Raw genomic sequence first — 8,996 nt, forward strand, 5'->3', positions numbered from 1 at the left:
GTAACTCTATATTTAACCATTTGAGGAGCTTTTAGATTTTTCTGAAAGGTTGCACCATTTTACATTCCCATGAGCAAAAACATGGATTCTGATTTTTCCACACCCTTGTAACACTTGTTATAATCTGTCTTCCCAATTATAGCCACAATAGTTCACAGTAAATATGAAGTAGCTTTTTATTTTAGTTTTGATTTGCATTTGCTGGTGGCTAAGTGATGTTAAAATCTTTTCATGTGCATATGAACCATTTGCCTATCTTTGAAGAAATGTCTGTTGAGATCTCAGGTGTAATCTTTATATTTGGAAAGTTTCAACAAAGTTGTGTTTGATTTTCTATTTCAGGAGTAGCTGTATCAGATTGGAAAATTCTTTCACAGAAGAGCCATGAGCTATGCTTGAAAGAGAAGGTAGGAAAAGCCCTCCAAATTCAGAGTGGGGAAGCCCCACCTGAGATGAGTGTGCTGTGCAGACCTATCAGATCGAGGGGTGGGAGACTGGGACAGGAGAGAGTAGGGCAATCAGCCAGTTTATGGAATGACTTTGAATGACAGCCAGAGGCACCTAGGGCTTTGTCTTGGAGGCAACTGAAAACCAAGGAAGTTTTATGAATGACAGGCACTTAAGAAAAGTCACTTTAGAAAATTTATTCTACCACCAATTGATGAAATGAGCATCTGTAATATTAATTAGTTGCTAGTGCAATTATCCAGGTGTGAAAAGGGGCCTTGCTTAGTACTGACAGTGAAAAGGAAGGGAGATGGGCTCTATAGCACAGTAGAAATGGGAATGAATGCCTTTCATCTGGACCCTTTCTCCTCTCCCTTCTCTAATGCCCAACTTATTTTTGGTGTGTGTGGCAGTGTGAAACTGTCTTGCTATATAGTCCAGGCTGGCCTCAAACTCACTGTGAAGTCAGGCTGCCCTGGAACTCCCAGAGCTCGTCCTGCCTCAAACTCCTTCCCTCACAACAGGTAATACCCAGCTTCTTTAGACAGCCTTCTTCATTGCTTCTCTGTGATCACAAATTGAAAACCCTTTATGCAAATAAATGAAAAACTCTAAATGTTACTTTTCCCCAAAATGACTGATTTTAGCACTCAGAATCAGTTAGAATCAATAAGAGAAACCACACCCTTCACAATAACATTCAAAAAAACTGAAATATACTTAGGAATCAATGTATTCCTTTTTTTTTTTTTTTTTTTTTTTTGTACCAGGGATCAAACTTGCGACCTTGCACTTGCCAAACAGGTACTTACGCCTGCTGAGCTAAATCCCCAGCCCTTAGGAATCAATCTAGAAAGGTAGTAAAAGATCTATTTAGTGAAAATTATAATATTCTGAAAAAAGAAATAGAAGATCTTAGAAAATGGAAAGACATTCCTTGTTCATGGATAGGAAGAACAAATATTGTGAAAATGACCATTCTCCCAAAATTGTTATACAGATTTAATGCAATTCCAATCAAAATACCACTAATGGGGGGCTGGGGATTTAGCCCAGCGGCATAAGCACCTGCCTTGCAAGCAGGCGGTCATGAGTTCAATCCCTGGTACCGATAAAAATGAAAAAGACAAAAAAAAAAAAATACCGCTAATGTATCTCACAGATCTTAGAGAAATCATTCCTAAAATTCATCTGGAACCAGAAAAGACCTAGAATAGCAAAGGCAATTCTGGGCAACAAAGACAAGGCAGGAGGCATCTCAATCCCTGACTTGAAGTTATACTACAAAGCTACTGTGATAAAATCAGCATGGTTCTGGAATAAAAACAGACCTGAAAATCAGTAGAATAGATTAGAAGATACAACCACAACTACAAGCACACTCAGCCACCTTATCTTTGACAAAAAGGCCAAACACGTTCACTGAAAGAAAGTCTCTTTAATTAGTGGTACTAGAAGGGCTGGAGGTTTAGCTCAGCGGCATAAGCACCTGCCTTAGAAGCAGACAGTCGTGAGTTCAATCCTTGATACCCATAAAAAGGAAAAAGAAAAAAAAAAAAGTGGTGCTAGAAAAACTGGCTTCCCATACTTTTGGCTTATGCCAAAAACTAAAACTAGACCCATGCCTATCTCTGTGTACTAAACTAAGGTCAAAATGGATCAGAGATCTAAATATTAAAACTGAAACACTAAATCTGCTGGAAGACAAAGTAGGTAGAATTCTTGAAGACATAAGGGTAGGCAGAGAATTCATGAACAAAAATCAAACCGCACAGCAAATACTTCCCAGAATCAACAACTGGTATCTCAACTTATTAAAAAATTCAGCAGTAAACTCACCACCTCATACTTGCTGGGCAAGCACTTATGCCTGCTGAGCTAAATCCCTGGCCCTCTGAACTAAGTCCCTCACCCTATTAAAAAGTGTTTGCATGTCAAAAGAAATCTCCAACAGAGTGAAAAGAAAATCCACCAACTGAGAAAAAAATTTTAGTCAACTGTTCCTCAGACAAAGAAGGACTTTTGACTAGAACATATAAAGATTTTTTTAAATAAATCAGACCCCCGAAATTAAAAGACCCAATCCAAAAATGAGCATCTGAGATGAATACATAGTTCTTAGCTGAAGAAATACAAATGGCAAATAAATACATGAAAAAAGTTCAACATCATTGGTCTTTAGAGAAATGCAAATTAAAACCACACTTTCATTTGACCCAGCTGTTCCACTTCTGGGCATATTCCCAGAATTGGAAGCATCATACCACAGTGATATATGTACACCCTAGAATACTGGCAGGGGGAGTTCACAAAGTATGTTGAGGGAGTCTGAACATTAAATTATAGATGCTGAGCAGGTATTATTGTGTTTTTTTGCTTGTTTTTGGTTTTTGCACTGCTACGGTTGTATGTATTAGGCAAGCACTGTAACACCGAATTACAGTCCCAGCCCTACTAATGTGTTTTAAGAGGGGAAATGACACTAACTGATTTTTTAAAAAAGAGAATAAAAGAGAACAAAGCAGATTTCAGAACAAAACAATGCAAGCAACTCCCCCTGCCAGTGTTCTAGGCTCTAGATCCCCCCACCTCATACTTCCGCTGCAGCCATACTGATTTGAGTCCAGTTCCTATCAGGTCTTCCCTGTGCTGATCTCTCCACTAAGCTCTTTCCTTTCTTGATATTTCCACCCCTTCCTCTAAGTCTCACTTTAAGCACGGTTTCTTCAGTAGAACTTCCTGATCTCTTACCCAGGGGGAATGACCTTGCTTCCTGTTCACAAACCATGCAGCTCTTTTTCCATCATAGCACTGGTACTTCTGCCTTCATAATACTGTGTGCACGCTTGCATACAAGTCCATGTACACACATTTGTGTGTGTTGGGAATGGAATCCAAGGCTTTACACATGCTGGTGAAATGCTAACACTGAAGTATATCCCCAGTCCCATAAGCAAAACTTAACATGAGATTATTCTTGAAAAACAGAATGTAAACCAAATCAGTCAGAAGCTGCCAACAAACTTACATGGTTAGAGACCTTCCAATTGGGTAGATCAAATATCACAACTCTGTAACTACACCCAATCAGGTATTTGCTTTGCTTGCTTTACTTTCACATAAAAGCCTCACGTAAAAGTTCCATAAAAGGGGCTGGGGATTTAGTTCAGCGGCATAAGTGCCTGCCTTACAAGCAGGCAGTCGTGAGTTCAATCCCTGGTACCGATAAAAAGGAAAAAGACAAAAAACAAAACAAAACAAAAAAAAGTTCCATAAAAGCCTCTCTCGGGGCTGGGGATTTAGCTCAGCAGCATAAGCACCTGCCTTGCAAAGCAGCCAGTCGTGAGTTTGATCCCTGGTACCGATACAAATGAAAAAGACAAAAAAAAAAGCCTCTCTCAAACTACTTCTGATTTGGACTTGCCTGACTCACAAGTTAGTTTAAGCAAATAAACTTAAAAAAAATTTTTGTTGTGCCTCTGTTCACTTTTTTAACAATAATAATCTGTGAGCTCCTGAAGTCAGAACTGGGTCTGCCACAAAGTTGGTGCTTGATCAGTTTTGGTGGGATATTGGGATGAATTTCTGGTGTGGTGAGGAATAGTCCCTTTCATGAGACTACTGTCATGCCCATGAACACTAGCTAAAGAGTCAGCCTGGAAGAAGCATCGATCTGGAGTAAGACACCGAGATGGGGCTAATCCTAGGAAAGATTCTCAGTGCAGAGGTTGAAAAGAAGTCCAGGCCAGCATGGCAGCATGTAAAAGAAGTTAGTCCATTACAGCAGTCAGACTCATGGCGATGTTCTAACAGGAGGCAGGGAAATACCCAGAAGGCAAGTGGCAGCATATATGGTAGTATATGCTTCTCATTCAGCAGTCACGGTTTGTTAGGAGCCGTGCTTGTAACTGCATATTCATCATCATGAAGTAGGTACTAACCACTGACACTTTACAGCCAAAACTGAGGTTTAGAGCTAGCATACAAAGTGAGATCTTTTGGTTCCAAAGCTGAGCTCTTGTGTTTATGTTAGTACTTCTTGAACTTTATTGAATGTACACTAAATCACCTGGAGGTCATGTTAAAATGTTAATGTTTCAATAGACCTAGGTTGGGGCCTAGGGTTCCACAAAGCTAACAAACTCCTGCTGATGTTGGTACTGCCAGTCTATAGACTATGCTTTGGATTGTAACACTGTTCTTTTTTTTTTTTTTTTTTTCAGAGTTGAATTCACTCAGGCCACATATAAAGCCAGATCTGTTCGATTCCAAAACCTACGGACTTGCCAGACAAGGTGCATGCTTGTAATCTTGACTACTCAGAAGGTTGAGGCAAGAGAATCTTGAGTTTGAGGTCAGTCTGGGAAACTTAGAGTCTGTCTCAAAGTTTAATAAAAGATTTTTTCATTATTGAGGATTCAACCCAGAGCCTTCACACTGAGTTAAATTCTCAGTCCTTTTTTGTTTTTTGAATCAGGGTCTCTCTAAGTCATTAAATTGCCCAGGCTGGGCTTAAATTTACAGTCCTGCTTTAATCTCCCAGAGTGCTGGAATTACAGGCATGTCCGACCACACTTATCTTATGAATTTTTTTCCTTAGGGGCTTAGCATTTCCCAGACTCAAGCCCCAGTACCAAAATAAATAAGTTCGTCAACAGCGCCTACAATCTTAGACATTAAAATAAACTATGATATCTCCCTCTACTAGCAAGAAGCAGGCCCTCCAGCTTCCAGACTAGGGCTTAAGAGAAAATTCCTGCTCCCTGAGAAATGGACAGGAGCCAGAAAAAACTAAGACACTTACTAGGACAGGATCACAGGCAGAGGGAACAAACCCAGAGATCAGTTACCAGACTGTGGCACAGGGTGGGGCCCAAGTCTTAGGAACAAGACAGAAGCTGACTTTCCAGAACCAGGGCACAGTACACAGTGGTCAATGACTTGGTGCTGAGACTCCAGCTGGGGACTAGAGTCTGCTGAATTCTCCTCCCAGCATAGTGATGGTGAACATTTAGAGGCGGAATGCCAAACTGCAACCCAAAACCCACTTATTTAATCACAAAGTGCTATCACTGTAGTTAGGCCTGAATCCTGAGGTTTTAGTTTGGAAAAACTAACTCTACATTAACATCTTTTGGCTTAAAAGAAAAACACAATAACCCACATGCCAAAGGTTTGCCACCACTGTCCTGGGGCCAGTTACTGAGGCAGGATTGATCCTGCAGTCCCCATGAGCATGAAGAGGAGAAGGCCAGGGAGCTGAAAGTCATATTCATCACCCATGTTCTCCTCCCCAGGGTCCTTAGCACTGCCAAGAGAGGTGAGACGTTCCTAAGGTCAGCTGTATCTTTGAGGTATAGACCCCACTTTCCCATCCTTCCTTCTCTTGACTTTCTCTGATCTGGTCTTCTGCTTGTACGTTTCTTGTTTGTGTGACCAGATGGTTCTGTAGCTCACGCCCTAATCCTTTTAAATGAGCTCTGTCTAGATCCATAATAATTGCTTTATGTTTTTTCCTTTCTTTTTCCACTCCTGCCTGTTCCCTTTGATTGGTCAGAGCCTAGCAAAGTGCTTTCTTCCCTAGGGTAGGTCTCCAGGAAGGTGAGAGACCCAAAAAGCCAGTGTAAGCTCAGCATGGGGAGGGGAAGCCAGGGAGGACCCCAGAGCAGGCAGGGAGAGCAGGGTGTTTCTGACGCTTCTGATCTGCTGCTTTGGCAAGGAGCCCCACCCGCCAGCGTGCGGCTGCTTCTCCGTCAGTGACTATATTGGGATCATGGTCAGAACTTCTCATGGACTTCTGGCCACTTCAGAACTTCCACAACAAAGGATAGGTACACGTGTGACCTTGAGGATAAGTTACAAAGCTTGAAAGAGAATAAATGAGATAAATATCTGTCGATGTCCGCTCCCGGCCGGCAGGAAGGACACACGACAAAGTCTGGCAGTGGACAACCTTTTCTTTTATTTTTCTTCTCCGTACAGCCTGCCCTGGGATCGCTCCCAGCCGAAGCCTCCTCTGGTCCGCTCCCCGCGGCTCCTTTTGGGCTTCTACTTCCGGGCTTCTTCTTCCCCCCCAGGGGTGGCACCAGTATATATACGGATACAGTGTCCAATCATGTTAAAGTAAGCAAGGCAAGCTGATTGGCTAACATCATCAGTTGCCAGGCAGACTATATTATTGAGCGGGTTGCTTACGCGGTAAGCAGGAAACTAATGTGCTCGATGGGAGGGGTAATCTACCTCAGGCTTTACTCTTTACTACAGGCCTCACGTCCGCCAAGTGAGGCGACCGGGCTCGGGGCTGCGGCTCCCAACAAATATCTGCGCATGAATGTGAAAGAAATTATCAGATGTTATATCAATGCTATTGTCACAGAAGACAGTCTTTTTCCCAGGCAGAAACAGGCAATAAACTCTCTGCCACATCAGGATGACTGGAGAGTCCACTGTGTGCCTATTGTCATTTCTGCCAGGCAGAGCTTCTGTGTCCAAGTGATCCCTTTCTAGGGCCAGGGATTTAGCTCAGCAAAAAAACCCCCAAGTGATCCCTCTCCCAAGAGGGAAGATGTCAAGGGGAAAACAAGGCTGTTGCAGAAAGGGGTGTTGTCAGCATCCTTTCACTTACCCTTTCGGGGCCTCTTCAAGTCATTTGTGTGTGTGTGTGTGTGTGTGTGTGTGTGTGTGTGTGTGTGTGTTTGTAATGGGGATCAAACTCACCACCTTGCATTTGATAAGCAGGCACTGTGCTGCTGAGCTATACCCTGGGCCCCCATTTTTATTTTTTTTAAGAGCTCTAGATCCTCAGGTGACCATCTTGAAATAGATCCCTAGGATCATTCACGACATGAGAAACCTCCAAAAGATTAAAACATTTCATTTTTATATATCCCAGTTTAAAAAAATAAAACATGCCACATGTAATGGTACCTGCCTATAAGTTACTCAGGAGGCTGATGCAGAGAGATTGCTTGAGCCTAGGACTTCAAAGCTATCCTGGGAAATATATTGGACTCTTGTCTCATAAAATCCAACATGTATTTTATACATATACAAAAGAGATTCCTTATGGTTACCTTTGGGTAACCATCCTGAGATTACAGAGTGGAAATGGCTCCATTTCTTTTGCTTTATAGAAGACTACCTTAATTTTTATTTTGACTTTTGTATTTTTTGAGACAGAGTCTGACTATGTAATTCAGCCTGGACTTGAACTCACTATGTAGTCCAGGATGGCCTTGAATTCAAGGTGATCCTCCTGTCTCAGCCTCCTGAGTGCTGGGATCACAAATGTGCACCACTGCAATGGACCAGTGATTTGAATTTTTAGAGTAAAAATTCTTAATTATTAGCATTGCTTATGTATCTGAAAAAAAGAGAGAAGGAATGATGGAAAAGAAGGAGAGAGGAAGAGAGAGATTTGAGGAAGAGATTTGAGAGGGAGAAAAGGAGAAACAGACAAAGCAGCAAGCTACATCTACCCTCCTCCTCCTCCTCCCTGAATAAGACCTGGGGAATCTCATCTATGTCCTATGCTGCAGGAACTATTGGAGCCCTCACAGGCACAGCAGCTGTCTCCCTGCTTTAGTATGTTATTCACCACATATTTATTTTATTCAGATTCATCAGTCAAGAGAGCTCAAGATAAAAATATGCACAATAACTTTTAGCCATTAAAAGAATCAAAATAGTGAACAAGATGTAGGGAGACTGAAGGCAAGAGGGAGACCAAAGGAGAAACACACAGGAACAAACTGAGCAAGGAAGTAGACAGCGGTTGCAAGCAAATGGCAGGAAATCCCAGTCCTCCTTAGAAAACCCGAGGATCTGTTACTCTTTACTTAATGTATGGCTACCTCGTCCCGTAGAGCTAGGGCCAGAAGAGTAAACACAGAAGCCACCATCTCCAGGTGTCCCTCGTTCCCTTGAGAATGACATGGCATTGGCCAGCAGTTGTGGACTTGGGTCCCCAGTGTCCTGTTCTTTCAAGATCCACCTCCAAGCTAACTTGTCCCAGAGGCCCTCCCTGTGTCCCCCTTTGCCCCCCTATTTGGACCTGTTTTCCAGTTATCTCAAATATGGCAACTGTTGTCACTTGGGACCTTACTACTATGCCGGTTGTGTGATCATTTTATTGATCTGAAAACTTGGAGCATAGGTTGGCAGTGCCCCGCCTCACCCCTCGGGGTCCGGGTGCTACATGTCAATAGGGGTGTCCAGTGACCTTCCATCTCCTTCCTGCCGCCTCTCCATGCTCTTCTCCAGTGACATTGCCCAGAAGCCAGGACAATGCTTAGCAGATGACCATGCAGGCACGCCTGTCTAATTCTAGTCAAGGGCATGAAGGAAAGGACAGGGCCCAGGGACCTGCACTCTCTTCACCGAGAGGACGCAGGTCTAATAATAGGAGTGGAGATTAGAGAGGGATTTGAACTGCATTGTTATCTCACAGGAATGGCGTTCAGGCCTCTTTTTTTCCAAGCTCCCCCTCTGCCTAAGTGACTGCAAGAATACCACTATCTTTTGCAGCTTCTCTTTTCTCCTTCATCTGC

This window comes from Cavia porcellus, unplaced genomic scaffold (genome assembly GCF_034190915.1).
Source record: "Cavia porcellus strain 051 isolate PalLab524CR breed Dunkin Hartley unplaced genomic scaffold, mCavPor4.1 scaffold_26, whole genome shotgun sequence".
NCBI lineage: Eukaryota > Metazoa > Chordata > Mammalia > Rodentia > Caviidae > Cavia > Cavia porcellus.